The 25,284-nt window shown below is 37.9% G+C and overlaps 1 protein-coding gene across 5 annotated transcripts in view; it reads left to right on the top strand.

The window, feature by feature from the left end:
• The window catches only part of Arhgap15 (Rho GTPase activating protein 15), a 611,414-nt gene that overhangs the window by 32,563 nt on the left and 553,567 nt on the right, over positions 1–25,284 (top strand). The window lies entirely within an intron of this gene.

A 25,284-nucleotide genomic window follows, 5' to 3' on the forward strand; every position in this document is an offset into this window, starting at 1 on the left:
AACTTGCAGCTGAGGCCATAGAATGTTACAAAATTATTTATGCAATGTTAGCCACTCTTTTGGACCCCAGATCTATTTTGTTTGTCACAGTGAGAGGAAGCTTGAGAAATAAGGTAGCCAGGGACAGACTGGGAGTCTCAGTCAGCTTGTAGAAGAATGCTGGCTATTAATTGAGTGTTTTGTTAATATCACAGGCACCTAGAAACTATTCGGCTTCCTAAGAGAGGAATTAGAACAGGTAAAATTACTGAGTAGACTGTTACCAATTATATTTATTTTCCATTTTTCACTTGAATTTCAAGTAAAAATTAAGTCACAGCCATCTCAGGGGTTTGAGAAATACAGAAATTTAATGAGTTCCTTTTCAGGTGTTGTAGGCAGGTTTACCGTGAGAAAGGCAGTGTTGATACAGGGAGAGTGAGAAATACATCCTTAGATAAGGTAACTCCTGAGAAAAGCATTTTCCTTTATTGACTTTCTCATTTACAACGATCGTCTGCTGGGAGGCACAACACTGTTAGCTACCTTCACTTTCAAAACAGCTAAGCTGCTTCTCAACTGTGAACCTGAGACAGTGGTTGGAGTCAATTATTGGACTCTCTATATGTACTACCCATAAGAACTGTACCTTTGAAAAAGTTTAAAAGTTAAGTATATTTAATGATGCCTAGCATATTTTATTGGCTGTGTTTAACAAAAGGCGCTATGCCGCAGTTGTTTTTGACAAGCATGAAAACATCACAGCGTGAGACTGCAAAAGGAATTATGGAGAGAAATTACAAGTGATCCATCTCTCAATGAATTATCCACCTCAATAGCCCGCAGAACTCAGCTACCAATTAACACCTACTTTATTACATGTTGGGATGTACTTAATAACTTTCATGTGTTTATGCACTATTACCTTGACTGATGCCTCTTGTACAATTAGGCATAATTGGCATATCAATATGCAAAAGTTAAAAGGATTAACCCTCTTAAAACTAATGAGCATTTCTGTATCCAGCTGCTAAATGAGACAAAATTAGCATTTTTCACTTTTGGGCAGGATTTTATCATGCAGTTTCTCATTGTTGGTATTACCTTGTTACATAACTTTAGTTTGGGGGCTTGTATGCTGGACTGCTAGAGAATAGGAGTTCTCCAAAGTTAAATTAGCTAGAATTATCCCAGCTTTTGTTTCCGCATTCTTAGTCTGAGCAATATGGATTCCTCGATAAGGAACAAAAATAAAAGTTACTTCTGGTTATGTGTACTCGGTGCATAATTATATAAAAGGGGGTATTTTGGTGAGGATATGTCATTTCACGGAGAAAGCTTGGCTCAGAGACTCTGTATTGAAAGCTTGCCATGGCACTAATTTTCTTTCTGTCTCAGTTCTTTTCATCTTTTTTTCCATGCACAATTTTCTGACTAGATACTGACAGAATGTAAAGTATTTTGGCATATTTATTCAAACAAGCCCGTTAAAGTTATCTGCGTAGCTTTTCAGAAGTCGGGTGACAGTGTGAGGTCAAGGGGGAGAGTTTGCATTTAGAAGTGGGGTGGGATGGACCCTAAAAATGTGTACACACGTTTACACAAATAGTTTGTTATAACAGAAACACATACACGGAATCTCCATGAAATAAATAGTAGGGGCTTGGAGGCTACACACATGCTGTGTATTGTGTCCTGTTTAATAAAATGTCTTGTTTATAATATCTGTCTACCAGAGAGTCTCATTTTAAACTTCTGGACTAATTAATAACATAATCTGTCTGATACAGTGATTTCATTATTTTTTAATATTTTAGGGTAAAATCAATGCAATATTTTTTTAATTCATAATTGAATTAGTAGAATTACAGCACTTTTATACGACTGTGTATTTAAAGTATATTTTATATCATTGGTAAGTCTTGTAAGATGCTAAAAATTAAATGTATCCTAAAATGCTAATGTAGTCCTTCAACTCCATGCAATACAAACAGAGGTGAGTTTGGTTGTGAGTTTAGGAATTTTGATGACTTAAATGTTTCAGAGAGGCATTTTAGTTACACAGGTATCCCACCTGACATGAGAATGGCGTTAGTGTGTTGTTCTTTTTAAACATCAAATAATACTTTTCAAATTTTCAAGAGGTTGATTTGATATTTAGGGAATGTTTGAGAGGTAGGACTATTAGGTGCCAGTTTGCAAGACATTTGCCTCTACATAAAAGAAATCTAGAGCACTCCATTTGAATGGGAAGTAAGCTCCCTGGTCTGCAGCATTGATCTGTTTTCCCATTCTGAGATGAACAGGAAGTCTCTTGAAAGAAAAGCAGCTTCTTTTCCAGAACACATACTATCTAGAAAATCAGGCAGTAAGCAAGGGCAAAAAGTGATGCAAATGAAGTTGCCTGTCTAAGGGCAGAAGGGCCAATGTGCAATCCATCAAATAGCTCAAAGTACTTCGGTGCCTGTTTATGGTAGGGATGCTCCAGTCTACCAGACAGACAGTTTAAAATAGATATTAATGAACAGTTTAAACAGCCCAAATCAGGATGCTGCAAACACAGAATCTGCAGGCTGGAGCTATTTCAGCATTTAATGCTGGTGTCTTGAGCAGCCTCAAGCATGAATATTCACCATTCCTATCCTGCAAACCCACAGAAGGGCATTACTACATTCATGGCCATCATGAACAGAGAGATATGTTTTCAGTGGTGTTTACATGAGGACTTAGGTCGAGCCATCCCTAAGTGTTAGCATACAAGTCTCCTCTTTCCACAGTTAACACGCTGTTCCCATCCCCTCCCCCATTTCAACGTATTATCAGGAAAAAAGAGGAAACAATTTTCTTTTGTTTCTTACTTCTGTCATTATAGGATGCTTGCCAAAGTTGTGGCTAGCCAAAAAGGCAGACATAAAAATCACTACTAAAAATATAAGCCTTCTGTTTAGCAGACTTTTTGAGAAATATTATGAGATTGTAGGGCATGTCCATATTTACTTCAAATCAAGCTTATAGTCAGGTTTGAGGCTTTGTTTGGATAAATTGTCCTGAAGTGGATCCTGATATTTAATTAAAATGACACTAAATCACATTGAATTGATAAGACTTGGCATCTCAAACAAAGGTAATTGCCCGTATTGGTTTTGTGCAAAAATAGAGCCTGCTTGGAAAATGTGCAGGCAACACAGACTGTCAACTCCATTTATAGATCAATATGTGAAAACCATTGATCAGGCAGGCATGTGTAACAGTAACACTTTGCATTTATTTGTTGTTTTTATACCACATTAAGGCTTACAGGATTATAGACTTCCTAAATATTTTGACTTCCTCATAAATATATGATCTGTTGCATGTTAATTAAATGAGAGTCTGCAGCCATTTCTAAAATTGTTTTTAGTTTGATGCTTTCCTTTTATTGCCGTGGATCGTATGATCTGAAAATGGATTAGTTTCCTTTTGCATAAAGATTATTAGAGCCTATTTTAATGTGTCCTATTTAATGTAAGATGCGACTGCCGTTTGCTTTGAAAAACATAGAGACAATTATTTTCTCTTAGCGAATGGCTGATCTGTTTTTATTAGCTGGGCATTCTCAGTTCACAGAGTAGAATTATTTCCTGACATATTCCGCACACCCTGAAGATAACAGGTCTTCTTGATTCCCCTGATAGAATTTGTTTCCTTTCTTTTCTTTCTATCTAGCTCTGTAACACAGGCATCTGATCGAACATTACGTAGAAAACAAACTGATCATTTCAATTAAAATTTAAACACACACACACACACAAATGCAATTTGAATTCTGCCTTTCTGATTTGGGAACAAGCCTTATGAACTGTTCAGTGCTGCATTTTGCAGAATCTTTCTTATCTCATCAGTGAAAGGACAGTGTCTTGTTCGTAATCTTTATTGGACTATTGTAGATGACATTTGTAAGCCATTTTGGTTTATAAGGAAAAGCTGGAGGACAGTGGAGTGAGACTCTCCGCAGATCCAAAGCTCTGATACGACAACACAATAATGTGTCTTCCACTGCAATTTTCTTTGCTGCTGAGAGGTCAATTCTTTTGAAGAATCCTTTTGTACCGTCTATAAACATTAGCAGCGCTGGCTTCCAAGACAGTATTCAGCTTTGTGTACAATATTAAAATCCTACAAGAAGTAACATTTCAGACACACCGAGTTAAAAGAAAACAAAACAGGAACAATAAACAGGAACTCCCAGGTTGCCTAAGGTAGCCGATCTCCAGCTGTTTGCAGTCACACTGTGGAGCCGAGGAAAAAGTTTGTTAGTTAGAATTTCTACTTTTTTAGAATATGCCTCAGAGAAGATTCAAATCCCACTAGAGATTTGAGTCTTTGCCTGTGCCACCCTGTACCATTTCATGCTGGGAAATCTTTTAACTCTATTTACCAAGTACAAATTGGGGTTCTCAAAAGGTGGGGGAAGTTTATGGTGAAATTAAAGAGCCCATACTTCAAAGAATGAACCAGGGCTCTGGAGTTCACACATGTGGCAAGCACCGTTTTCCTTTTAACTTGAGCAGAGAGCGAAATTTGTTTATAATCTCCTACTGATTGAACATGGTGCAGAATGTACATGAGATACATTTTTTTAAAAGTTAGTCCTCTGATTACTAATTTGAATCCAAAACCCTAACCTTGTTAGCATCTGGACTTATTTCCATAATAACAACCCCTTCAGAACCTACAAAGTAATGAATAATTGACAACAAATGAAATGTTTTGATAGTTGTCGGCACAAAGCATGTTTAATGTTTTGTGTTGCTTCCTAGCTAATTATGTAGATGACACATTTGTCAGACCTTGACTGCCATTAGAAACGTGTTTCCAGAGGGGAGAAAAACAGGCTATTCATAGAGTAATTAACTAGAATGCTCAATGACCTGTGAGAGATTCAAATCGCTGCCAGTTCAGACATTGTTTTGTTACAGAGCAGAGGGGTAATTAAAATTCCAAATTACAGTCCTATGATGGAGCATTTGTTTGTTGACAGTATACTCTTAGTCTAGTTTGTTAATTCTTTTTTAAATTGCTTCTAATCCATTTTATAGCTTTAGTAGTTCCGTCTTTGAATTTACTGACAACTAATATTATGGTAAATTGTACTTCAATGGAGGATTGCCTGCTTCAGTTTCCTGGGAGCACAAGGTGGGTGGGATAGCGAAGCTCCCTCCTGAAACTGACATTCAAGGTGCTGTCAGCGGTCAGAATGCTACCAGTGTGAGACATCTTGTTCAACACCTCACCTTTGATTCTGTTAGGAGCAATATCCCAGTTTAAAACAAAATACAGAGATAAGAAGGAAAACTGCAATGAACACCTAAAAATGCTGGGAGACGCCTGTCCCCGACAAGAAATGATAGATGAGGCTTCAGGTACCCAGAAAGAGGAGGGAGTAGGTAGCCCTGTGGAGGGCTTGGGAAGTGATGCTGAGACAAGTGCGGGGTTAATGTCACAGGATACAGCAGTGCACAGGGATGCTCAGCCCCATCACTCAGTGTGGCAGTTATTGCAGCAATACTTTCATCCCAGGTCATGAACAAACCTGGGATAACAGGTGTCACTTATGTGGCTTTCTGAGGAAGCATTAGAAAGGTTTACAAATCTAGAGGGCTAAACTAGCCTAGCAAGATTCAACTCCAGCACAACATTTATTTAGGTTGCTGAAAGTGAGAATATAGTTTTATTAAAAAGATCTGACAGAAGTCACACGGTGTTTGATGCAGGCGAGCTGACAGAGGCAGACAGTGAGCGCTGATTATCCCCAAGTCACTGTCAGCTAGGATTGATTTTCACTTTCTCCATTTATGTAACGGTTCCTGTAATACAGCTGACCCCGAATCACGTTACCTTGTCATTTCTCTGCATGGATCAAGAAGAGATGAGCTGAAAATAGCTAGACACCGACCTTGAACTTGCCAGAAAAGTGAGAAGTGACAGTGGGCTTTTCTGTAGTTCATCCGGGAGGAGGAAGGCACACTGTTCTCTGCCGAGTTCACCGCAGCAGCACAAGGGGGCAGAGCAGTACTGGAGATCACAGGTAAAAGCAGTAGCTCCGCGAAGAGGAGACAGATCTGTGTGGGAGCAGAGGTCTGATTTTTACATCTTAGTGAGACATAAAGGAGAATTACTGATGAATCAAAATCTCAGGTCCCATGATGTTCATAGTCAGTAATCTAAAATTGTACATTCTAATTGAAAGAGGTTACCTCATATTCTGAGTGCCAGCACCTGTGCTTTTCCACTCTGTTATCTGCAGGGTCTCGTCTTTTATTTATATAGTACTCTACCCTCAAAACGATCCTGAGTCCAGTCAGGATTGGCAAGAGAGCTTTATGGCAAGCTCCAAAGGTAACTTGCAATTTTTAGATAGGTGAAATATGAGGGAAGGAATGGGTTTTGCCAAGGAACTCAAGTTTGTCTGTGTGTCTTTCATAATTTAATGTTTGCCACAGCTTTCAAAAAAAACACCTTTTAATAGACCATGATTACAGGCGAGATTAACTTAAAACAAGGCGTAGTGAAGAGTCCTTTACTTACTGAAACTGAACCATCATTGGTTCATAGGTTATGTTCATACAGTTTGCCATGTTAGGCAGAGAGCCAAGAGATCAGCAAAGAGTAACTCAATTGACCCCCCAGAAGATGGATGCAATGCTACAATACCATCTTTGCATGTATAATAATGGCTCATAGATATTTCTCCAAATCTATGTAGTTGCTAGATCTTTTCTTACATGTAATAGATTCTGCATGTCTGCATATAGGCTTACAGCTTACGTGAATGAATACAGAGTTCTATATCTGCATGTATGTACATACACACACACACACACATATAACACACAAGTAAGCACATATATCTGTATAATATATACTAATTTGTGTATCTCTGGAAAATAATTATTCACATGATTACAGGCAGAAAAACCAATACCAGCTTAATAATCTTTTGTAGGGTCAACCCAGCATGTACTGCTAATGTTGTTCTAAAATAAGAGGAATTCTAATTTTCTGGGTACAATAAATTGAGGATTATTCTATCACCAAAAATGAATCCAAAAATATTTTCAGTATACGAGTCATCACAGAAATTTTTAATATGTAGATGTTGCCCTCTAGTACAAGAAAAGTATCAGTGCCCTGACTTGCCCTGTGTGGAGAATTGAGCATGTCAAGGGGCATTGGAAGGCTTACAGCTCTGAAGTGTGGGTGTCTAATGCTGATGTCTCTCAAAGAAGTCTTGAAGAGCCGTCTGAGAGTCTCGCAGACTTTGCTTCCCTGCTCCTGCTCTGAGGGAGTGGAGTGAGCACATAGACCTCCAGGTGCCCTCTCCTGGCCATAGTAAATCCATCCCTAAATGGTTGATTAGCCTCTGCATCTAAGGTCACCAATAATATAAAGCTGTTGATGGCTAAAATAATTCCCCTGAGTTTGGTTTGGATTTTTTTTTTTTTTTTTTTTTTTTTTTTTTTTTTTTACTATTCCCTCTTTTCAGTTTGCAAGGCTTTTAATAAGGGACTTCACTCCCTGATGTGTTCAGATTCAGTTTATTGTTGCCATCTGTTTAATTATCCTCTCAGGTTTGTGTTGGGAAGCATGAAAGTATTTTCTCCAGCCTTTGAATCCCTATGTTCCTAAAGAGATGTGGGTAAAGTGTGTGTCAGTTTTCAAAGAGCATATTAAAAACTGATAAGCAGAACCATCTCCAGCAGCCACACGGAAGGCCAAGGCATTATTTTGTACATTAATGCTTGTTGCAACTAATTAGCAAATGTACAGCCTTGTGGCTCTGTGGCAGACGTGACGCTGTCTCAGTTACATGCAGTCTCCTATGGTGCTTCTTCCAGGTGACAGGGTTTTGTGGATCCTATTTACTTCCAGTGTACTGACAGGAAGCTTTTCAGGAGAAGCGATGGGGATTTGGGTTGGAACAACACATGTGTTTGTCATATGTCAAGCACGTTTACTGGTGTGCTAATGTTAAAAAGAAGCAAGTCCCTGAAAACAAGGACAGGCTCTTTGGGAAAAGAGGAAAACTGGGAGGGAACTCAGAACCTCATTGTCCTCTCCTGTCCCCACTCTCCCAGTCCTCCTTGTCTTCCTCTTTCTCATTATGAATACTGCCTAGCAGCATTGAGTGCTTTTCTGGTTTTCAGAGACTCAGCACCATGACTTTTCTCTGGTTCACATTCAATCTGATGCATTTTTTTTCTCTATGCAAAAGACATGAGAAACAAGGTGGTGGCTGACATGGACTGCCTATCAATACAGTTGTATCAAAATCAACATGTGTACTAGCACTCAGGTAAAATAACACACTGACACACACAAATCGATGTTTCAATATCCAGAGATCACTCAGAAACTCCAACAAGAATTAAGTTCCAGTGTGTCTGCACCCCAAATCACTATAAATTAGAAGGTACTTCCACAAACGGCCTGATTTTTCCTGAGATTCCAAGAACTCTTCTTTTCTTTTCTTTTTTATTAGATATTTTCTTTATTTACATGTTATATGATTTCTCCTTTCCCAGTTTCACCTCAAAAAACAAAACAAAACAAAACAAAACCCAAGACGCTCTTCTTATGCTGTGTTTGATGATGTTCAGAAATGGCAGGCTTGTTTTTATACCCTGGCTTCTAAGAGCATCAGATCCAGGGGTAGTTAGCATGTTTTTCTATGATGTAGTGCTGGTAACCACACCGTATCTTAGCCTCATGCTTCTACAGGATCTCTGGTGGGAGGAGTGATAGTTGCACTTCCCTCTGTCACCTTTGGTCACCTGACCTGCTTTCTTTCCCACAGGGTGAAAGAAACCTACCATCTCATATATGCAATGAGAAGGGACATGTGTCTCCTTGCATCGAATAGTCCTGGATCATATCATGTAGCACCAAGTGACCCAATATAGGAAGACAGGAAAACAAAGTGACAGTTTTGTTTAATATAAACTAACATCAAAACAAGAGGCCAAAACCTCCAGGCCCACTGCCAGATCACACAGATTAAATGGCCAGAGTTGGTGCTTTCTTCTTAAAATCTGTTGAAGGCACATCCTTTAATCAGCAGTGCAAGGTTAATGAACAAATAAGACCAGCTCAGATCAGACAAACAGAGTGTAAGTACCACAATGCTGTGAATCCACAGGAAAGCAAAACTGGCTGATACTTAACAATACATCACAGCCTGTGGTCTCACCCATCGATCACTGCCCAACAATGGGCAACCTTTCACTGCAGTTTCCTCTTTTACCATGAATTATTGACAGTGTTAATGTCAATAGCACATGACCAAATAGACAGGAAGGGAATTTAAATTCCTCGTGTACTATCCTTAACTTCTGTGCCACTAAGAGAGACAGAGACACACACAGAGAAGAGAGACAGAGACAGAGAGAGACCGACCTCTTAGAACTCTTTCTACACAGAGTAATAAATAATTTGACATTCTTACAATTCTCATCTAGAACTAAAACTCACCATCTCTACATAAATAATTTCCTTTTCACTGAGTGATCACCGTGTCAACTCAACCTGTGTATCCTTTGAGTGGCCCCAAATAAAAAGCAGAACAGGCCAACTGCTTCCACGCATACATTAAGTTTCTATTTACTCATTCCATAGACATAACTTAGTACTTACTGCTAATATTACAAACTGCTTTGGAAGCAGGGCTACAAAGCAAAGAATGTTTCTGTCTCCTTGCAGGTTACTTACTATTGGAGTGAGTGAGCCCATAATCCTGGAGTACTAGGACTCAACCTATGCGTTCATGCCTACCCTAACACCAGCACCCCCTCAAACCTTTGTGTTTTTGTTGGGGTCACATATGCACAGTGATTGTAAATGGCCAGAGAACCTGGAAATAGCCTTTATTTTAACTTCTAGAAGGTCTTTTTGTGATTGTTAATACCAAATAAAAATCCTTTTTCTTTTTAAAACATATCTATAATTGTAGGATCCTGCCTGAATTTAAGTTCTCTCTGCATAGTTTGACACCTTCTCTGTGTGCCCCTTGCTGGACACATACAAGTTAATGGAGGATGATTTTGACAGCGGATGAAACTGCCATTGTTCTTATCTGGTTAAGTGCGTGGGTCCTTTTCTATTCACTGCTGATCTCAACCCTTCCTTTGTGTAGTAAGTTAACGATAAGCTTAATTGATGTTAAAATAATAATTTATGACTAAAAATAATATAGTAATACATTTGTTTATGTGATCTTTGTCCTTAATTTCAGTAAACTGAATGCAGACCTAATTTAGGCATTTAAAGAGGAATCAGAGCTGTCACATTCTTGCCTTCTAAAATTTTTACTTTGAGATTTGGTTGAGCATTATCCTTCAGGTCCTCATGATTTGTGGAACTGTGTAGGATTGATTGCAGCTTCTACTCAATCTAATTTATAAGCCTAACAAAGCGACCCCTACCATTAGGATTTTCTTGTCTCTATAAAATGAACAAACCATCCTGGCCCGTACAATGTGCCACCAATCTTGTGCTTACACTAGATCCAAAGTGACATTAGCCATGAAGGAAAGCCCAGACCACGGGGTGAGTGACTGAGGGACTGTCTTGAGGCACATTCCAACCATCAGGAAGGGAGAAAATAGAACATTTAGATGAGCAATTTATTTAAACTGCTTAGACATGCTAGAGCCAAGATACAGTGTCACTGGGGTATTAAAATTATCTAGTCACTTAACCCCACTGCCTGAGGACGGGTGCTTTTTGTATCTTTTTGATCACCTGACCATATACAAAATGGCATTATCGAGGCCTTATAAGTTTTTCTTTCTACCATATGGCCTAAGTAAAAAGCTGAGTAGCTATGAAAATTGATGAAAAACATTCTTGGTTGTGTGAAGTGGAGTTCTTTGTCTAACTCCAAGTCCCCGACCTGTTTACTGGGGGCAGCCTTGGATGACCCACAATTCCCAAATATCACCATCCTATAGCTGTAAGTCTGAAAACTCCTTTCTTCGAACATGTATAGATTTGCTTAGGGTTGTTCTCGCCACAACCCTACTTGACTTTCTGTCTACCATGTTCCTTTCTTTTTGTGAAGCTGATGGATTACAAGCAAGTGATGGAAGTAGAGGGAGGGGGGATAGGATGGGGGTTTGCTGAGGGGGAACCAGGAAAGGCGGTAACATTTGAAATGTAAATAAATAAAATATCCAATAAAATTTTTAAAATACAACAACAACAACAACAAAACCAAACAAGTGATAGTACTACTGCCCAGTTGAGTCCCCACATGTTTATATTCAGTTGAAGTGGGTTTAGTCGTTGTTGTTGTTCCTTTGTTTTGTTTTGTTTTTTAAGCATATTTTAATATGAAATGCTTAACTGGAAGTGTAGCACTTTCTTGATGGTTGTGTGACATACTCAGCCCTGGTCATAGCCTTGAGTCCCTTCAGACATTCCATTGCTTGCTTTTCCCCAAGTGAGGACAACATGCAGAACTTCAGAGCATGCCAATTGTCTTTCCACATGGGAACTCAGACGCTGACAGTTGCTACTCATAAATTTGGAAATGTAGTCTCTATCACATTTCAGTGACAGTATAAAAACAGTCTTTCTTTATAGCTAAAGATGAATTTTCTTACTCAGATTTTCCCCTTTGGGTTTAATTTCAATTTTAGACTCTTACTATACTGTAAATTAACAAACATCTTGCCGCCTTTTAGACAACACTAAAAAAGTAACTGTGTTGTCTAAGGAAAGGGTGTTGCCTTGTCACCAAGCTATAAATACTCTGTTTACTCTAGGTTATCTATGGCTTAAATTTCACTTGTTTTGTAAAAAATTATTCTGAAAACCTCATAAGAAGCTGCTTTAGATGCCAGACAACATGTGGTGATTTAGAACTCTTATCAGAATGAGCACACCAGGCCCTCAGAAGCCAGCAAAGAGACGCTATGCACAGTATTTTATACAAAATTAAGCCAGCTTAAGTTTTGAGTAGGTATCTAATCCCTTACCATTTATCATACATCTTGACTAATTAATCTTAACTTGAAGTTTTCTAAACTTTGCCTGAATTTTTATCTCCCTTTCAAGAGCTCGTGACAGCCCATGAGAAATGGAAACACACAGGAACATGAACTCTACAAATATGGTCTCAACTTAGCTCCTCAGAACTAAAACTTCTTTTCCAGCAGCCTGTGTTTTATCCAATGGAAGCCTGTATGGAAACGGAACAGTAGTGTTGCAGGAGGAAAGAGGAAAAAAAAAACCCTATTCGGTAGCACAGATCGGAGGCCTCGCAGGACATCTGGGCTTACAGTTGGGATTCTGCTCAGTTCCTTCATTTCACTCTTTTTCCTTCTGTCTTTTTATCTACACTGACATTTTAACATTGGGACTGCCCTATGAAAACCTGTATAAGCATTTATATTTCTTCTGTCATGAGCTGACTCCCCAAAGAACAGTCAAGAACCAACTGAAGTTAAGTAGCTGTTGTCCCATAAAATTAGCCAGTGCCCCTCAAGCTCCCGTAGAACCAACCCCCAGTGATGATACTTCCTAGTGGGCATTTGAGCCAGCAATTCTGATTTTCGTATCTCCAGTCTAGCTTTGACTTGTTCACTGAGGGCATCTGAAACTGTACCATTAGTCAAATCAAGGCGTACAGATCCCTTGAATAGCAGTCTTCCAAGTTCCTGCTTCTATATAGGAATGAGCCTTTGAAAGAGGAAGGACAGTCTTGATTCTCTCAGAGTTGTCAGTGGCCAGTGTCCCTTTCAGTATAATGCAAAGTACATGTTCAAAGTTTTGGTCAGTCGCATTTCAGTTGGTGAGGACTAAGATATTCTAGGGAGTGTAAGGCTGGATGTGATTCATGCCTTTATAATTTTGCTTTTCCACTCCAACAGTAAATATGATTTATCCTGTGATTAGGAATCTAGGGTAGTGCTGGGCAGACTTGAAGACAAATCCTGGCATTGTTCCTTACTGATCATGTGAGTTTGTATTCATCACAGAGTCTTCTAAGGCTCTCAGTAAGACAAATGTAAAAATATCTATCACCTACAGAGGAGTTAAGATGAAATAACATGATGTGTGTATAAAAAGCCTGATATGGGTACATGCATAGTATCTTAAAATTTTATTAAATTATGATTATGACTAAGCTGTCCTTCTGCAGTGTCTTTTTAAGGTGCTTCATGAGCAACCCTGCCATTTTATCATGATCTTTAGGAATGAGCCTGGTTTGTCTTTTCTATAAGATGGCTTTCCTTTCGATTTTTAAATTGAAACTGGATTCTTCTTTCTCATATAGTACATTCTGACCACAGTTTCCTATCCCTCCACTCCTCCCAGTTTCCCCCAACTCCCCTCTCTTCCAGATCCAACCCCTTCTTCATTTCCTTCAAAAAGAACAGGTTTCTAAGTTACCACAACCAAACAAGACAAAACCAGCAAATAGATTGAGAATGTCTGTTTATGCTCTGATCTAGTCTGACTCAGGCCACCTTCAGTGCTTATTCAGCTTCTTCTCGACTTTATTTGATGCTTACTCAGGACTGAAATACGTGGTTATTTCAACGATGCCTGTTGATTTCTCTCTTTTGCTGTGGCTCATGGTTAGCTCTTGCATTACACTAATATAAATGTGTTACTATTGAAAGTATCCATTATGTAGTTGGAACTGGGCTGTTTATAACAAAAGAGGTCCTTAACCCCTCACAGAACCAGTTGACAATAGGGATGAAAGGCAACTCTAATACGAAAGCTGGAACTCTGTGCAGCATACTTCTTAGGTTAACCCTGGAGGAAAAGAATGAAGATCAGGAGTGGCACTGAGTTTATACTTACTGAAATTTACTTTAAGACCCAATTAAAACTTAACCTCCTATGCTCAGTTTTATGTCAGGCTTTCTTTTGTCTGAACTCTGATAACAAACATTCACCTTTTTAATGATATACTTATGCATTATTCATAGCTTTGATGTTCTTTCTGTCTTTGAAAATAGTCTAACTTTTTTACTGTTGCTTAGGGTTTTATATTTTTATAGTATGAAGCACCCATTCAATTGAAAGCTCCTGAACCAGATCCTGTGTATATGTTACGGCTGTTAGATTGGTGTTCTTATGGGACTCCTACCAATGGGGGCAGTTGTGTCTCTGACTCTTTTGCCTGCTCTTGGGACTCCTTTTCTCCTGTTGGATTGCCTTGTCCATCCCTGATATGAAGGCTTTTTTGCCTTGTCTTACTATATCCTGCTCTTTTCTGAAATAAGTGGAGGAAAGGTTAGATCTGGAAGGGAGAGGAGATGGGGGAGAACTGGGAAGAGTGGAGGGAGGGGAAACTGTGGTCAGAATGTACTGTATGAGAATGAGAGAGGAGAATCCAGTTTCAATTTAAAGAAAGAAAGGAGCCATCTTATAGTAAAGACAAACTAGGCTCATTCCTGTTTATGATTAAATGTGTTTCTCAAGGATTGGACTATGCCCTACCTGTAATCTTAAATACAAATGGTTCTGTAGGCAACCATACCATGCCTTTGCTTTAAAAGGTTGTTATATGACCACCTTGTTCTGACCATTTTGTAACCATGCCTTTGTATCTCAAAGCTGTTATGATCAACTTGTTATGTTTATGTTCTGCTTCTGTAATCCCACCTATTTGCCCACCAATCCTTCATTTGGAAAATCCATACTCCTGAGCTGTAAAACCCGACATCTTTCCCATGTTCAATGCTGAGCTTTTGAACCCCATCTTATGGAGAGATGGCCTGTGTACAAAAATAAAGCTTGCTTTAATTAATTTGGTCATGATTTGGGGTCAGTAGTCTTTCTCCTTGCATCCATGGGATTAACACACAGAAAAAGCCAAGAACATATACCTCATGAATAGTGAAGACAATTGGATGGGCAGTTCACCTCTTTGACAGCCTGTTCAGAGAGGAAAGTGACCCAAACTGACAAATGTCCCTCTGCTGCACAGGGATTACATCATGATAGAGTCAGAATTCTGTTGTTCTTTAACCTTACAGTTGTCCACTAAGAGACTGGAACACTCAAGAAACAATGCAATGGGATTCATAAGGTCAGGCAATAGAGTAAGGCAGCCAGGGACCAGAAGTGACAATCCTGTTAGGAACTGAACTAGACTTCTAAGGAGCACCAGGAAGGAAGACAAAATTGCAGTTTTCTAGCCAGTCCTATTCAGTTTGACACAGTAGAGAGCTGAGGATGTTCCTGATTGTGTCTTGTACAACCATAGGAGCAGTTCTTGTTACTGTTGTCAAACTGCTTCAAGGTGTACCTGGCACCAGGAAATTCATCTAGCCATCCAGATACTAAACTCTATCTAGATGTAGTCACATGACCTTTTATAATTGCTGGTTTGTATTTAGTTCTATGCATTGGAAATGTAAATGTACAGGATTAAATAAGGAACATAGGAACTTGTTTGTGTGTACATGAATTGTTCTATGTGTTTGTATATATGTATGTATGAATGTATGTATGTATGTATGAATGTATGTATGTTATATGTGTTGGTATTACAGAGGTAGACTTTTCCTAATCAATTTAGTATTGGAATAAAAAATTTCAGAGACACAGGCATTTCCCCTCTTTCTGCTCACCATCTTCAGAACATAGCGTTTTTCCTATTGTTTCCATGGCTAGCAGGTGGCTGCTATACTTTCAGTATTTAGTTTTTCAGCTAGATCCCTATCATGCACAGGAGCTACACCTGTGTGCAATCTGAACCTGCATAACTAGAGGCCATTGAAAGATTCTAAACTGATTAAGTCCCTCTCTGAATAAAACAAGTGTTAGAAAAAACATTGAAAAGTTATGGGACTATGAGCTACTCCTTCCCAGACTCTGCATAAGAAGTCATGGTAGCTTGTCCTGTGTTAGTGGTGCAGAGACAGGTGGAAACAAAATAAAAATATGTTCAATCTAAGATGACAAAAAAAGAAATGGATTGGCTACCAGTAGAAATAGTGAGGGAGGGCTTTTAAATATGACAAGAAGAAAGAAGAAAGGCTGATGCTTGTACTCATCACTGAGCTGGCAAGAACAGAGCATAATAGCGAACCTCTAATGAAGGCGTCTAGTGTTTATGAGCTTTCAGGAGTATATCAATGGGATAGTCACAAAATGACAGTCAAGTGTGTGAGACTGGAGCTCCAAGTGCTTAAGTGTCTATGACTTGGGGATGCTTAGATATCAGCCACCACCCTTCAGCAATTGGTGCCACATCAGCAGCCAACATTTCCAATGAGATATAATGTAGTTCCAGAAAAGTGAATGTTCATGGACATATAGCAATGTCTGTCTATGTGCATCTGTGTGCTTTGATACACATGTGTGTCTGTTATAATAATATTAGACATACCTAATGTTTTAAATCTTATTTTTTCCTCTCATGTTACAGAAAAACTCAAAACTTCTAACTTTTTCATAGAAAGTACCAATTGTTGTTCAAGAGTCTCTATTTCTCATTGCAATATCAACAGGAAGATAATATGTCCAAATTGACTGTAAAAAAATGACACCTGGTTACAATATGCAAATGAATGTTCAAAGATAGAATCAAAGAGCATAAGTCAAAGTAGAGGTAGAACAAACTGCCCCCAAAGCAATACCCTCTCATCTTGTCTGGAGAAAATTGAATGGATATTTTCAAACCATTTTTTTTCATTTACAGTTGGGTCCACAATAAAATGATAAATTCTGTTAACCAGAAAAGATTAGTAGCATATTGTCTCCTTGGTAGATGGATAACAGACTATAGACAAAGTTGTTTATGACTTCTGTATGGGAGATGTATACCTCAGGAGCAAAGCATATAAAATCATCAACTGTATGTTTGATTTAATCCACTCAAAGCAAAGAAAATCCCACAAGGAACATTATAGGATAATGGAATATGTAAAATTAGTTGCTTTCCAAAAGGTCTTTCCCAGTTCTATTCTCCAGGGCTGAATTCCCTACCCATTTGGCCCTCAGATATGCAGTCTCCTATTGGAAGATGAGATTGCAGTACTGTACCAGTGCCCACTCTGAATCAACCTGCATTTGTCAAACAATTCCCTCCTATCTGCAGAGTCCCTGCGTAGTCACTGTTTGCAATTCTCCTTTGTTTGTACTTTCCATTTGTACCTGGTGGACTCTATATTATATTAATTCATAAAACTGGCTCTGCCAGGCTCCCCACAGTTACAATTATTAAGGCCATAACTGAACCAGTTTCTCTCATCTTGATCTTCAACCAGAAGTTCTTGTCCCGAAGCTTTTGCTTCGCATTAAAATGCTAATGATCACCTCCACCAAATTAGCAGCTTAATAATAATACGAAAATAAAAAAGCTGAATGAAAAGACTTTGATCATTACCTTTGAGAGTTCAGGATTCTAACATCTCTCCTCTGCACCATTAGCAAACAATGACCTTTAATTAAAAATAAAAGATATACACAAAATAGAGTAAGGCATTTTATTGTTTTTTTTTTTCTTTTTCTTTTTAGCATGACAGTTTTGTTTGTCTTTGTAAAGAACTTCTATACCTACTGTGTTTGTTTTCTAGATCATACAAAGAGACCTTACTTGCCCATAGGTTATTTTTAATGCTATTTTTTAAAACTTGCACTGCCTTTCCATAAGAAATAAAAGTTAACTATAAAGTTAGTTATAAGTCTACTTGAACGGTAGAAATTTTCTAGTGCTTTGAAGTTTCCATCTGATGTGCTTGTTAAAAGAACTGACACAGATGAATCATTGTCGCCTGTCCCCACATCTATGGGGACAATATAGCTACTTGATGGTTCTTTCATTTTCCCATCTCCTCCTGGAAAAAAATAGAATAATGGCTTTATAATGAAGTCCTTATATAAACACAGTGTGTCCTGAAACAATATTAACAGTATTTTGTAATTGATCAAGTGGGAAAAGATCAAGTAGATGTATTAATGTTATCCATTCCCCTGCTAACAAGTAATAGCACAGCAGACTTTTCATACCCAGATTTTAAACCTGTTTCCTATTTTAAGTTATGAATTTTTCCCTAGGAGCCCACAGATAGAAAATTTGAAAGTGGACTCTGTAGTGGTGGACTGTGCATCCACATATAGAAAGCCACAGAGGGCTAAGAAACTATGAAGCCTGAGTTTTTATGTGTCATTAGTTCTTTAATGAATCTCAAGGGCCTCTGAACCAATGAACTGAGAGTCTTGGGAAGCCTCCAGTCTGACCTGAGTGGAAGAGTGAGGGAGAGCACACAGATTAACAGTGTTCAGTCCTATTAAAATATTCACAGAAGGCTCATTTGAAAATGTATTAACCACATACTAAGTTAAGGCCCACCACAGATCAAATGCTAAGTTTGGGGACAGGAAACAATTGGCAGAAGTTAATTGGCCAATATTCAGGGAGGAGACTGGAAGAGAGAAGACTGGGAAGGAAAATGCCCTGATAGCCTTTTAAGACCTGTGGTTGGCAGACATTCTTCTGATAATGATCTGTGTCCATTGGTGTTTCTTCCCTTAGGACCCAAACACATGAAGAAATGGTAGCTCTGATGACTCCTGGAAATGGAGCAGGCGTCTGCATGGCAGAGTGGAAGGGAGGATAGGGTACCAGATGCTTTCATTCTCAACCACATTCAGGATAAATAGTGTTCTTGAATCCTCAGGAGCCACTATACTATTACTCTTAAGGCTTCTTCCTTGAATTAGGAATTAGTGTGGTATTTCCAGGGAGGGATTTCTAATGACTGCAAACTGCTAATTTCCTCAAGGACATATTGTGATGATGACCTTGAAAATTCTGCTTTGTTGCCAGATGTTTGTTTAATGGAAAGAAAGTACCAAGTCCAAGTCATAGAGCATAAAACATAGCTATCGACTAGAATAAAGTAATGTAGAATAAGGTAACTGTTAAAAAAGCAGAACATGCATTAGCTGATAGAAATAGAAATTTAATGATACATTATATGAACTATTTATCTTGGGAAATTTTCAAATACTGGTAAATTTCAAGGAAATAATCTCTCTCTTAGGTCTGAGTAAGTTCTCTAATTTTGAAAGATTCTTCAGTGACAACTGTTGATATAAGAGAATTATTTATAATTATTTATAAAGAATTTATATTGATGAAATGATAAATAAGCAACTATTTATGAAACATTTTTCCTATTTATATGTATAATGTTTTCCTTCAAAATCTCCCTTGTAATGTTCAAAAAAACAATTAAGGAAATTATTCAACAACAAAATAAAATTAATTAACTTAGGTTATATTCTTCACATTGTTATTTACATGCAGAAGACAAACTAATAATAAATTAATCATAATAAACCTTAGTTTTCAGCTTCAGGTAGCTAGTTAAAATTCTTCCATGACAGCAAAAGGAAATATCATTTCTCATGACTACTTTGTCATTTAATATCAAGTAGTGAAACATCAATATCAAATACAGAAAACAGAAAATTTATATAAACATTGTGTATACTGGAACTCTTTCTTTTTACACATATAGACTCCCATTTTGAAATATTAAAGGATATTGTTAATAAAGTATTTTTAAATGTTTATTTATCTTACATAATTGTGGTCTGTATTCTTAAGTGGTGCCAGTCAATTTTGGACTGGAAGATTTTTTTTAGTTAGATGGTTTGTTCATGAAGTTAGAAAGCAGATGTCATTGTTCCTAAAGGATTAACTGGGCTTGAGGATTGGGCTTAGGGTTTTATATCCTTCCATATAAGCCTGCCTCAGCTACCTCTTAACATAGGGACAAGTTCTAAGAGCTGGTGCTCCTTGAATGGAAAATGAAAATTATATTATGTTTACATACTAGCTTTAGAAGCTTTTATAAAGTCACTTTTGTGGTAATTGCAGGTCAGTTATGTTTACAGGAACATGTTCATGCGAGTTGTGTTTTGGAGCACTTAGAAAATGAAATAAGCTACTTAATGGAATGTAGAAATGCTCCCGACTCTGCCTCTTCCTATATCTGCCATTGTGAGATGGCATTTTTCTCCTTTGCTAAGGCATTCTTTTGCCAAGGGAGCTTACAGTTTCCATGGTCTTATACACGCACACACACACACACACACACACACACACACACACACACACACACACTAGAGTTGAACTAAAAGAATTATAGTCAAGGTCTCTCTTTAGTTGTATTTTGGTGATGGACCAGTCCTACATCATTTGCTCATCAAGTTTTTAGTGATTCTAAGGACTGATCTGAGCAGGGCCCAGCAGAACAATCCTATTGGATTAAGAAAGGCCATCATCACTAATATCAAAACTTCAGGATAGATAGCATAAAACAGCCAAAGAGATTTGGGGGGCAGAGAAAGGGCTTTGGGCATTTTCTACATCTTACTTCCCATTGTCTACTGTTCTGTTCACTCATCTGTTTGCAGTTCTCACTATCTCTCAATATCCCACAGGCACATCAGTAGTTGTCAGGGGCCAGTTAAAGAGGTGTGGAGGCTCCTCAGCTTCTCCAGTCCATAAGGTTAACCTTATCTTCATAGTATTTGTAAGCTGTGCCTTGACCCTTTTATGCACATCTGTGTGTAGGGCAAGGTACCACAGAGGCTCCATGATGTACTGTCATAGCAGGTTAGGTGCAGATTTCAGCTCTGAGGAGCCCCTTCCCTCCTTTCCTTTTATGATACATATGGAAGACATTTGCAAAACTATAAATCCTATCTTCATCAGAGAATTTTTTTGAAACAAGTCATTTTAAATTGAAAAATCATATTAATAGGCAATGCATTTCTATCATATTTAAATTAATTGGCACTTGCACATTATTAAAATAACTCAATTTTAGGTCCTTCTGATAAATAATAATAGTTGTAGCTTACATTAACAATGTCTTTAAGGAACTTAAACTTTTTAAGGGTGTAATGTACTGTTATAAATATTTGAGAACCTTCTTCTATGTTGAAAATGCAAACTGCTACAGAGGACACAGGAAAAGATGTTATGGGAGATGATAAAATATATCATACCATACTGTGCGTGTCTATCTAATGCTCATAAAGACTCCATTCCTGAAGACAGCAGCTATGTATTATTCTCACAAATAATATCAAAATAATATCTATTTCTTTTATAAACAGACTTAGTATGGTGTTTAATTTTATACATTCATGAACCATCAAGACATTAAATCAGTTGTTAATTTATTTCTAAGGTATTAAAATATTAAATTGATTAATTATTGATTAGTTTAAAAGTATTCACTTAAATCTTAGGTTTATCTCAAATATGTTTTCTAAATAAATGTTTAATAATTACTAAAATAAGTACTCCAATATTATAGAATTCACTATAGGCAGAAAAATAATACTATGTCATGTGTTTTTAGTAATTGCAGCTGTAATTTATAAGTGGAATTTTACAATGGCTACAAACCTGCAAACAATGTTTAGACTGATCCTTGTACAGTACAGGCTGAATTTTGCTGCTATCAAGAATGGACTGTTTATTTTATTTTTAGTGATTATATAAATAATATGACATAAATTCCAGCTAGATATAAGCGGTACTTCCCATCCTCTGAGATTACCCATTTATTTATTTTGCCAATAATTTTGGAGTCTTCAGAAAGCAACACCAAAATCTGAGCTGAAGACTTAACTACCAAGGTCTTCTGCTCCTAGGCTGTAGCGCACAGTAGGTCAACCCCACCCCACCCTGCCCCTCCCTGACCCAGGAAAGTCCCCTTATTCTTTATTCCAGAGAAGATTAAATTCGATGGGTGAGAAGAATCAATTGGGCAGATTTAGTAATACAGGTCTCTGCACTCATTCTAGATCCCAAACCCAAACTGATCTGTTCTTCCCTTTGTGCCTGATATCTCAAGCTTAAACAAGCAAAGCACACAAAATGAGGCAAATGGACAAAGCAAATGTTCCCGCATTTGCTAGTTTTTACTTTAAAACTCTGTCCATGAAACCAATACAGAGGAAGTCATCTTGCCTACAAACACCTATCTCTAGCTCCTTGTATGTCTTTCAAAAATATAGATTAAAAAATCAGGTTTTCAAGTACCTCATAAAATTATACTCATGAGATATTATTAAATATTAATGTTTTGAAGAGAAAAATGATCTAGTCACAGTTCATCTGTATCTAGGAAACTTACACGTCAATTTCTCCGTAGCAGATTCCTTAGTGATATAAGAGGTGTGTGTGTGTGTGTGTGTGTGTGTGTGTGTGTGTGTGTGTGTGTTACAGATAGTGGAGGTAAAGAGAAGAGAGGAAGTGGGGTAACAATAGGGATAAAGAGAATAGAGAGGAAGAGAAGGGAGAGATGAAATGGAGGTGAGATGGAGGAAAGGGAGTGGTGGAAAAGGAATGAAAGGATGGGAAAAGAAGGAAATATAGGTGAGAGGATGATGATAGATTGAGCTATTATTAGTTTCATCTCTTAGAAATGATGTCATGAGACTTCCAGGAGACTCCATGGGACAGTACTTTCAATAGGATGGGAATTAAGTATGGGCACTGCTTCTGGAAAGCCAAATGTTACAGGGTGGAGAATACTCAAAAATGGTCAGAACAGCCTTTTCCTATCACTTGGACCAAACATCTGACAAGGACCAAGCCTCCAACAGTTAGAGTAGATGTTATTATGTAAGAAGAAAAAGATCTGTGCATATGTAGTAGGGCTCCCACCAGGTAAATGACTCCTGATAATATAGCCTGCTCCTTGGAAAGGGAAGAAGTAGGTAATCAGAGGAGATCACCCACCAACTTCTCTCTACCATAAGGGAAGCTACACCTCAAGGATGAAATGTTAATTTTAGCAATAGAGGCAAAGAAAGAAAACAGAGAGTAGTCGTTGGATGTTTTAAATTTTGACCTGTGCTATATGTCAGATAGCCTCTAACTCTGCAGCAGATGAAGCCTTTTGGAGCTTTATCTTCCCAAGATACTGGACCAGAAAGTCTGGTCAAGTACTTACTCTGCTGGCAGTCTCTAGAGCTGAGCTAGATACTATTGAAGACTGGTCATCAGGGACCAAGATGAGCAAAGGCAAGAGCAGTTAGTTCTGCTGCTGGGTATTTCCAGGTGTGTCCTCTACCTATACTAGAAGCCATTTGTGCCAACCAATGATTGCCAGTCATCAGGAAGATGTTACTGGAATTACAGAGATCTAAACTGTCCTTCTAATTTAAGCCTGGGTTCTTTTGTGTAAAGTGAGCAATGATCAACGAAGAAAATGGGATAGATTATTTCAGAGGACAGCACCCAATGACCTGTCTTTCTTTAAACTCACCTAAACATCTTTGAGAGAAAAGAAAAATCAAAAATATTAAAGTGTGCAAAAGATAAAACAGGCACAAAGAACACACCCAGGGAATTAAAAGTGTCTAACAATGAAAGGGTCACATAGCTTCAGCCGGAATGTGAAAATGGAGCAGTCGAGTAAATACTGTTTAAAAATAACTCACTCTCCAGGGCTTTTTGTTTGAGATTTTCCTAGTTTCTATTTGTTTAAAGCTAAAGGTGAAAAACTGCCTTCTTAGAAGTTTATTTACTGGAAACACAGTTAAACAAAAGGGGGGAAAACCCATCGTCCTTAAATTGAAGCTTAAAGTTGAAACCACATTAAAAGGGCAATCTGTATAAATCAAGTTGCCAGGCAAAAAGAGTAAGGCAGGGATGTAAAATTAAGCAAACCAAAAGTTCCTCTGTTGTGATTGCCCTTGCTCTTCACAGCTCATTCTCTCATGGCTCATTGCCCATGGCAGTTGACTCAGCTGGGGAGGTCAGTAGCCCAGCAGCCCAAGTCCTAGGAAGAAAGAAGAGAAACACGTAACCTGAAATGACATGATCGCTGAGGCAGCTTGTTGCTCTGCATGTTTACAGTTTGAAGTATATCCTGTGAGTTGAATTACAGAGAATAGCATTGGACAGGGTGAAGGGTTGCCTACACTGAAGAGAAGGCAAGATTCTGAGCAAGGCAAAAGTCTGAAGGATAAGTGCCTTTAGCAGGAAGCAAAAGTCTTACTTTATAAAGTGACCTCAAAAAAATCGGACAGCCCTGCAGAGGCTGTAGAGGAATAACCAACAGAATGACTTGACTTAGTGTATTGCTGTCTGCCTAGAGTACATAGATAGCATTTATCCCTGGTGGAATTTATCTGAAGGAGATTAGACTATTTTCTCTCCGATACCTCACTGCTCAGGAAAGGAGCAATGCTTCTCCTTTGAGTTCCCTCTGGATGTTGTGGAACATTATGAGACTGAAAAACTAGCTACTAATGTTGACTTACTCCATACACTTGAGCCTCTGTTTAGAAATCCATGGGACCGATGCAGAAAATTGATTTTGTTGACCAAATGACGTATTACATGTAGCCACAAAAGAAATGTAACTTTCTATAACAGAAATCTTGCCTGGAATTCATGATTCTTAGTGAAATTTTTTGCCCATAAAATTACTCAAAAATATTATCTTTAAACTGCAGCTCAGTTCTCTTGTACACCAAAAAGACCCAACAATTTCCTTTATGTGTGCATTGCTATTGCTTTTGTGAAATGAATACCATCTATGAAACCATTTTTAAAATGAAATGTTTTTATTAATACTTTTTTATTAAATTTGGCATTATTCCCACAACTATTGTACACTAAGTAGTCTGCTGCCATTTTTGATTGCAAGGAGGATGAGGTGAATATGGCTTCTAATGTAAACAAAAATAAGTTTCTTCTCCTTTACTTTATCTTATCCCTGTCAATATTTCCATTGCCCCATCTCTTTTAATCTTACATATAAGTTGACACCCATGTACTTTGAATTTCTGGATTCTATTCCAGTTTTTAAGTCTAAGATGAGGAAATAAACAGGTTGGAATTGCTTGGGAGATTTTCCACAATGCAGTCAGTTTCCTTGAGGTTCTATGAGAGTTCAGTAGATTCTAGCCAAACCATTTAGCCATGGCAATGTGAATAACCATTGCTTTTAGGACTGCTTCCTTTCAGATTTGTCAGGATGTCCAAAAAAGGTAGAGATCAGCTCCCTAAGAGCCCTCCTGCTTTTCTGGTCAGTAGGATTCTCACTTTCACTGAGCATCCCATCCTCCCATTATTAATTGCTGCTGTAGGATATTCTGTTCTACATGAGCAACATTGGAGACCTCTCAAAACTCCCACAAATGTCATTTTTCCTAAACTGAAACTTCACAGAGGTAAGAGAAAAAGTTTCATTTACTAGGTTTACATAAAAGTTATAGTCAGTTTCCTTTTAATTTTCTTTTTTTTTTTTTTTTTTT

The sequence above is a fragment of the Mastomys coucha genome, unplaced genomic scaffold (genome assembly GCF_008632895.1).
Source record: "Mastomys coucha isolate ucsf_1 unplaced genomic scaffold, UCSF_Mcou_1 pScaffold15, whole genome shotgun sequence".
Lineage (NCBI taxonomy): Eukaryota > Metazoa > Chordata > Mammalia > Rodentia > Muridae > Mastomys > Mastomys coucha.